The sequence below is a fragment of the Hydra vulgaris genome, chromosome 15 (genome assembly GCF_038396675.1).
Source record: "Hydra vulgaris chromosome 15, alternate assembly HydraT2T_AEP".
NCBI classification, from domain to species: Eukaryota; Metazoa; Cnidaria; class Hydrozoa; order Anthoathecata; family Hydridae; genus Hydra; species Hydra vulgaris.
The window spans coordinates 3,484,398-3,493,054 of record NC_088934.1 but is presented as its reverse complement, the minus strand read 5'-3'; positions in this window follow the sequence as shown (position 1 = coordinate 3,493,054).

Here is an 8,657-nt window from a genome sequence, read left to right as displayed (position 1 = left end):
ATTGATATTTTAAAAACGATATGAATCGTAGTGTGATAGTGCAAAAAATGAAATAGCGATAAAATTGCAGGCTATGTATAGCAAATTTGAATATGACAAGTTAAGTCGTTAGAGAAATTACGCCAAAAATCATAAAAGTTGTGTAAATTTATGTTGCGTAATTCGGAAGTATGTAAATTAACACTTTTAGACTCGTTTCTTTATCGACGCACTTGTATGATACGCAATTTAATCATAATTATGATTAAATTGCGTATAATAAAAATGATACTTTTATACTCGTTTTTTTACCCACTTACTTTAATGATACGTAATTTATTCATATGTTTGATTAAATTACGTATCAAAAAAGTGCGTGGGTAAAAAAACGAGTCTAAAATTGTTAATCAACATACTTTAGTATTCTGCATTACGGAACACCATGGTGTTGCGTATATGTCACAGCTTATTTCCAGGGACTTTATTACGATATCTCAAATACTAGATATCGTGTCTATATTAACTATAGGTAATATATAGATATCGTGTCTATATTAACTATAGGTTAATATAGGAGCGATATGTAGTTTTTGAGATATATCTCGATATCGTAATAAAGTCGCTGAACAAAAGCTACGATATTTAGTTATCAACTAGCAATCTATTTCTGGCTATCTAGTAGCCAGCTAGACAAACGCGATATGTAGCTAGCGTCATATCTTAATACAATCGCTTTCTTAAAAACTGCGATATGAAGCTATCAACTAGCTATCGATTTGCGGCTATCATGTAGCTAGCTACACAAATACGATATGTAGCTAGCGATAAATCGTTATTAAATCGATAGCTTAAAAGCTGCGATACGTAACAATCGAATAGCTATTGATTTATCGCTATCTAGTAACCAGCTACACCAATACGATATGTAGCTAGCGTCTTTTCGTAATAAAATCGCTTTCTTAAAAACTGCGATATGAAGCTATCAACTAGCTATAGAGTTGTGGATATCATGTAGCTAGCTACAAAGCTACGATATGTAACTAGCGATAAATCGTTATTAAATCGATAGCTTAAAAGCTGCGATACGTAACAATCGAATAGCTATTGATTTATCGCTATCTAGTAACCAGCTACACCAATACGATATGTAGCTAGCGTCTTTTCGTAATAAAATCGCTTTCTTAAAAACTGCGATATGTAGCTAGCGACATATCGTTACAAAATCGACATGTTTGAAGTTCAATTATTTTCATAATTATAATAGATCCAACATTAAAAATCGAATTTTTGAAGATGTTAAAGACATTACGAAAGAATAAAATAAGAAAAGAAAAATCGCTAGAAAATCGCTATAAAGCTAGCTAGTCGCTCGCTAGTCGTTAGCTCACTTCCCACCGGGTAATGATTTGTTTTTGAGTTTACAAATAACTTTTTCAATCCTAAATATGTTTTAATCAGTTTTTTGCATTTCTTGTTCACAAAAAGTACCTTGTATTTCTTCATTATTATCGTCAGTTATTTTTTACGTTGGTGGATCTGTGAACTAAATCTGTGACACTGTAAAAACTTCTTCAGTCCATCTCAGTGTGTATCCTTTTTCAAATGTTCCTTTCTTTTTAGTTATCCTAACTCTATCACCAATTGAAAACTTTGGTCTTACAAACTCTGATCGTACATTTCCATTTAGATTTAAACAAACAACATTTTCATTCTTTTTATCGCTAGCTTCAACTGGCGTCATTTTAATTGAAGAATGCTTTGTGTTTTTGTATTTATTTACCATTTCATCTAAAACGTCAATACATTTTCTAGTAGAATTAGCTGAAAAGTACTTGAACATTTTATCTTTCATTGTTCTATTCCAACGTTCAACTACGCAACTTTTTTCTTCATTTTCAGTTGAATATAACTCAACAACCAGCGCTTTCAGATGCTTATTATAAAACTCTAAGCCTTTATCTACCCATATTTTTCGACACTTTTTTTCTTTACCTTCAGATCCATGGAAATTCGAAGAACTTTTAAAGATTTTATTTAAAGCATTAGCAACATCAACTCCAGTTTTACTCTTCAATTGAACAATCCATCCAAACTTCGAAAAAACATCTATCACCAGTAATAAGTATTTTATACCGTCATTGAATTTGGAAAAAGATTTCATTTCAACTAAATCAGCATATTTCATCGATTCTATTTACAACAACTTTTCTTTTTCTGTTTTCATAGACCAGTTGTAAAAATGTTTTACAACTGGTCTATGAAGTTCGTTTGCAAGTTTATCTGTCCATTTCAGACCCATAAGATTTAGATCCTTTTGATCCATATGAATTACTTCTTTATTCTCTTCTTTTTTACTGATCGTTGGAAGTTTTTTTGAGTAGTTTTAGTTTCAATACCTAATCTTTGCTTTAGATGATATAATAAACCAAACTTTGCTTTAGATGATATAATAGATTTTATAATACCTCGTTCAATTCAATTTATATGCGGTAGTGGTGTAGTGGTAGAGCGTTCCGAGTTCGATTCCCACCACGTCCCTGGTAGTACCGCGCTCAACTTGTTCCTCCACGCAGCGGCCTTGTTTGTCAAGGTTCGTGTTTCGGAGTTAGAGAGTTGAGAGAGGGTTATAACCACAAGTAGCCTCCTCATCAGTAGTGGCCTTCTAGGCCTTGGGGAGGTGAATTATAAAAAGAAAAAAAAAAAAAAAATTCTTTTACGTCTTGTCGGATTTTTTATAGCATCCATTTCTTCAATCATAATTTTATCAGCTAAATTTCTTTATTTATTATTCAATCATAATTTTATCAGCTAGATTTTTTCTGCGGTATCATCGAAGTATTTATAAGCAAGATAGTGATGGTAAGCTGCATTTCACCTGGAAACTTCGAGCATGGTAGTTTTATTTTACGTGTTGCTGAATTAATTGAACTCACTAAATCACCTCCTGTTTTGGATAATACAAATTGATTTTTTGTTTTTCCACAAATAGCGCAAGTTCCACGTTGCATATTTCTATTGTTTTTACTCACAACATTTTGCAAGTTTAGTGTATTTGTTTTGTTTCTACATTTAACGCAGTACATTTTTATATATAGAAAAAAATGAAAATCCTAAATATATAAAAATGGATATTATAGATTTGTCATGGAATGCTAATAGCAATAAGAGAAATAAAAATAAGTTGTTTCCTAAGTCGGGTTGTGGAAAAGCTACTTTATTATTGAATTTGCTTTTGAGACCTGGTTGGTTAGACTATAATAATTTACAAGTTTTTGGAAAATATCTTTTTCAACCAGAATACAAAATATTAAAACAATCTTTTGAAACAAAATTGCCAAAAGAAATTATTCTTGAACAATTTAAGCTACAAGACCAAATAGAAAAATTAAATGCAAACCCTGAGCTTATAATTGAAGACATTTCAAAAAATTTAAATGAGAAAACAGATATGGAGTGCAAGTTTTTGAAACAGCAGAAGATCTTGATATTTATAAGAATAATTTGATGATATTTGATGATTTACAATTAACAAAACAAAATAAGTGTGAAAAATATTATATAAGAGGAAGACATAGTAATGTAGATTGTTTCTATCTTGCACAAAGTTATTTTATGTTACCTAGGCAAACTATACTAGAAAATACAAATTTTATTTGCTTATTTCCACAAGACTCAAAAAATTTAGTTCACATTTATAATGATCACGTTTCAAGTGATATGTCAAAAGATGAGTTTAAAAATTTTTGTAAGAAAGCTTGGTCTGAGCCTCTTGGATTTGTTATTCTAGATCTATCTTCTAAAAAAGATTATGGAAAATATATTGCGGCTGGTTGTAAAGTTGATTTTACAACTTCAAATTCAATTAGAACTGTTTTTGGTTTTGACAGTGGAATATATTCAGCAGGCTACAATTTATCAACTAATATAGTAAACATATTAAATGTTAATAGTATACGAGTAACAAGTGATATAATAGGAGCATCGTATGTAGATGGAGCAACTAGTAACGTTATATATTCATTTTTCCGAAGTGTAGGTCCCGGATATAAAATTGTTCTAGAGCCGTTTAGCTTATTTTATTTAGCAGTAATACTAAATAAAATTTCAAGAATGGAAAACAAATTGCTCGATCAAGATGGAAATCTTATGAATTTACGAGGAGAAAAAGTAACTATTACATTTCATATAAGAGAAGTGGAGTAGTATTTTATTATTAAAATAAAACGTAAATTTATTTTATATACATATAAAAATGAGTAAATATACTAATATTAAAATAAATATTTCAGAGGGACAATTGAAAAAAATTAAAAAAGCAATTAATGAAGATGGTTATGGAGCTAGTATTAAATTAGCCCATTCAGATTTTAATGGTGATCATGTATTAGCTGAAACAAAAAGGCAATTGAATAAAATTAAGAAAGCATATGAACATGGTACTGGTGTAATAATTAATTTAAGTAAAGCGCAACTCATTCACAATTCTAAAATAGAGGATGGATTTCTTGGAGCACTATTACCTTTCCTTGGTACAGCTGGAAAATTTTTATTTTCAAGTGTTGCTCTAGCACTTGCAACAGGTTTATTAACAGGAGTAGGTTCAGCAGCTGGATCAGCTATGGTTGATAAAATTGCAGGAAGGGGTGTTGTGTACAGGAAAAAGAATACAACACGGCATTACAATAAAGTCTCTATCATATCAATATATTCTTTTAAAGTTTGGTGTAGTAGTTGATGAAGGTGTTGCGTTAGTTTCATTAAAAGAAAAACTTAAATCAAAAATGTCAAGTTTACAAAATTCTGTAATATCAGAGACTCTTGATGACATTGTAGTAAATGTTGTTAATAATACTGATTCTGATCTATTGATTAAAAAAGATGATAAAAAATTATTTTGAAAAAAAATTATTTTTACTTATTAAAATGGAGTTTAATTGCAAAAAGCTGTGTAATAATACTTATTCAAATATACCAAATGCTGCAAATGATAATAAAACTTTCAATAAAATATATCCAAATCTTCCAAGTGCACCTGATGAAGAAAATAAGATTATTAGTGCACATATATATCGTCTAAACACAATTAGTGAGATTCAAAAAGAAATAGAGAGTGAGAGAGAAAAGAGTAAAAAGTATCATAGAGCTGAAATAACAATTTCAGCTATTGATAATTCATTACTAGAAAGCACTATGGTACTTGGAACTATTGGAATTTGCTTTTTAGCAACAATAATTGCAGCACCAGTAGCTATTGCATGTGAAGGTGCAGTATTAGGAGCAGGTGTTTTATCATTAATAGGAGGGCAAGTTAATAAAAAATTAAATTTAAAAGCAGAAAAGCATGAAAAGAATAAAGTACTTGCTGATTCAAAACTAAATACAATAAGTGACTATATTTCTAAAGCTTTAGTAGATGGAAGTATAGATGACAATGAACTTAAACTAGTACTTAGTGAACTTGAAAAATTTAAAGCTATGCTTGAGCAAATTAGAACAAATTCAAAAGAATTAATTAATGAACAAACTAAAGAATCATTAATTAAACAAGGAAGAGATGAGGCAATTAATATACTCAAAAATAGATTTAGTAAAAATGTAAACGTCAAAACATAAAACATAAAACGTCAAAACGTAAAACGATTTACGTTGTGTTTTTTTTATCTTTATTTATAAAAAATCAAAATGTCATTTCTAAAAATTGAAGATCCTGAAAAAGAGACAAAATTGTCAAAGAATTCTTAGAGATTAAAAAAAGAATACGGCAAAATGATTTATATGAAAAGATGGGTGAAACTAATTTACAGTTAGGCTTAGAAAAACTGTACAAGCCATTAATTGATAGTCAAGATGGAATAAAAGAAAACATATCTAAATTGCAAGATCAAGCTGGTAAACTCGCACTCACTTTTTCAAATTCTTATCCTGAAGCAAATAGAGAGATAATGATAACTGAAACTAAAGAACTATTACCATCTCATGAAGAATATAAAGGTATGAGGCTAGGAAAAATTGCAACAGATTATCTAAGAATGTATGCTAATAGTAAAAAATCTACAGATACTACATTTGGAATACATTCTAAAGATGATATATTTTATTTTGGAAAAAAACCAATGCATATTAATGATAATGATATAACTATTGATGATGAAACATATTATGGTACTCCTGGCCTTTGGGAGTTGATAGTAAAGTTTAATCCTAATAAGGGAATATATAGTGAAGATGATCTTAAAAATATCGAAATATATTAATACAGACAGATGCAATTGCTTCTGATGCAAACCCATACAAACCAAAGTCTTCTCGTAATGAAAAATACAGAGAAATAATAGCTCCTATTTGGAGAGATATAAATAAGAAGCGTAAATTAAAAGGAACAGGAGTAGTGACAAAAATACAAACTATAATTCTTCCTAGTAATCCTGATGCATTAATTGAAATGCTTGAATTACGTATAGCTGCATAGAAAGCAGGTAACACTGGAGCAAGAAATGAAGCTGTTGCAATTTGTGATGAATTATTTCGACAAGGTATAATAGATAGTTTGCAGTATAAAGAAATACAAAATAATCTATAATTATATCAGTGCATATAAAAAAAGTATATAGTGCATAAAAATGCTAATTGTAAATAATAAGAGATATATAAAGAAACATGCTATTGAAGGAAGTGGTATATTCGAAAGTATGAGAGATTTGTTTAAAAGAATAAAAGCGTCAAATGTAACAAGAGTGTCATCAGCTATGTTGAAGAAGATGGCTGCTACTGATTTAGGAAAAACTGCAATAAGTGCAGCTAAATCAGCAAGAAAGGAACTTTCAACATCAGCGATAGAAGCTGCTAGAAATGCTGCAGTTGAAAAAGAAAAACAAATAATTGATAAAGCATCTTCAAAAATAGTTTCACAACCTGTTATTAATAAAAAAATTGATGAAATAATTTCAAATTTAGTTGCATCTAATTATCTAATGAAATCTGGATCTAAAGATCTAATGAAGTCTGGATCTAATAATCTAAAAAATAATGCAGATGAAGTAATAACAAATATAAATAAAAAAATGATGGGGTCTGCAATAAGATCAGTAAAAATAGTATCAAATAAAAATGCTATAAGAATAGAAGATCTAGTTGAAAAAGGACGCGGCCTTCGACTTGCGTAGTAGACTTGCGTAGTAGACTTGCGTAGTAGACTTGCGTAGTAGACTTGCGTAGTAAACTTTCGTAGTAGACTTGCTAAACTTTTTATATAGTTTTTAAAGAATTGCCAATATAAAAAAAAAAATTTTATATTGTATATAAAAAGATAAAATGACATCTTCTAAAGTATTAAATTTTACAAAAAAGCCAATTGTAGATGATGGAATTGAAAGAATTGAATTCTATGAATATCAACCAATTAATGGTACAAATCTAAATACTGGACAAATAAGAATCTACATTGAGCAACAAGATTTGTTCGCACTTTCATCTAAGGCTTATCTCTTATTTGAAGGACAACTTGTTAAAGCTGATGGAACAGCTTATGCTAATGCAGATGCAGTGACGCTTACAAATAATGGTATTATGCATTTATTCAGATAAATAATATACGAATTATCAAACAAAGATGTAGAAGCTGTTTATTACCCAGGTCAAGCAACTACAATGTTAGGAATGCTTAAATACTCAAATACCTTTCAATTATCGCAAGGATTATATCAATTGTGGTATAAAGATAGAACAGCAACTGCAGTAATTGCAGATAACTCCGGGTTTGCAACAAGAAAAGCATACATAAAGGTACGCAAAATGAAAATGTTCCTTTTGTAGTTGGTTTTTGAAAAAAAAAACCAACTACAAAAGGAACATTTCAAAAACCAACTACAAAAGGAACATTTTCATTTTGCGTACCTTTAAGACACATTTTTGGATTCTGTGATGATCACGAAAAAGTTTTTTATGGCCTTAAACATACAATAACTCTTGTAAGACAAAGTGATGATGACGCAATTCTTAGGCTTGCTGCTGTAGCTGCAGGAAAAGTTAATCTTAATAAAATATCATTGTTTATGCGACGTGTGTTGCCATCAGATGTAGAAAAGTTTAAACTTTATAATCAAATTGAAAAAAAAGTGACGCTTCCAGTAAGTTTTTGATCACATAAGTGTGAAAGTATAGCTGTTCCACAAGCTGCTTCATTTAATTGGCCATTGAGCGTAAGGTCATCTCCTAATAACCCAAGATACATTATTGTTGGATTTCAAACAAGTAAGAGTGAGGACCAAACTGCTAATCCTTCATTATTTGATCATTGTGACTTGAAAAATATATACATTATGCTTAATCAAGACAGATATCCTGCTGTTGATTATAATTTGTCCCAAATTTTTAAGAGCTTATTTGTTGATCATTTGTTGATTGTTGTCCGTTTAATTCAAGTTTAAGTTCAAATTATCGAACATACAATTACCAACAATAAATTATCGAAGGTGCAACACAATTTATTTTTTCTCATGAAAAAATCTGACTTTAATAGATATGGTTATCTACATTAGATAAATTATCATATGGGTGACACAACTCTGTTTTTTTATTACCTTCGTTTTACATGAGAAGAATTACCATGAACTTATTAAGAAGATTGTTTGTAATTGTTGCCCTGGAACTCAGAGTATTATCAAGTATATAACTTCAAA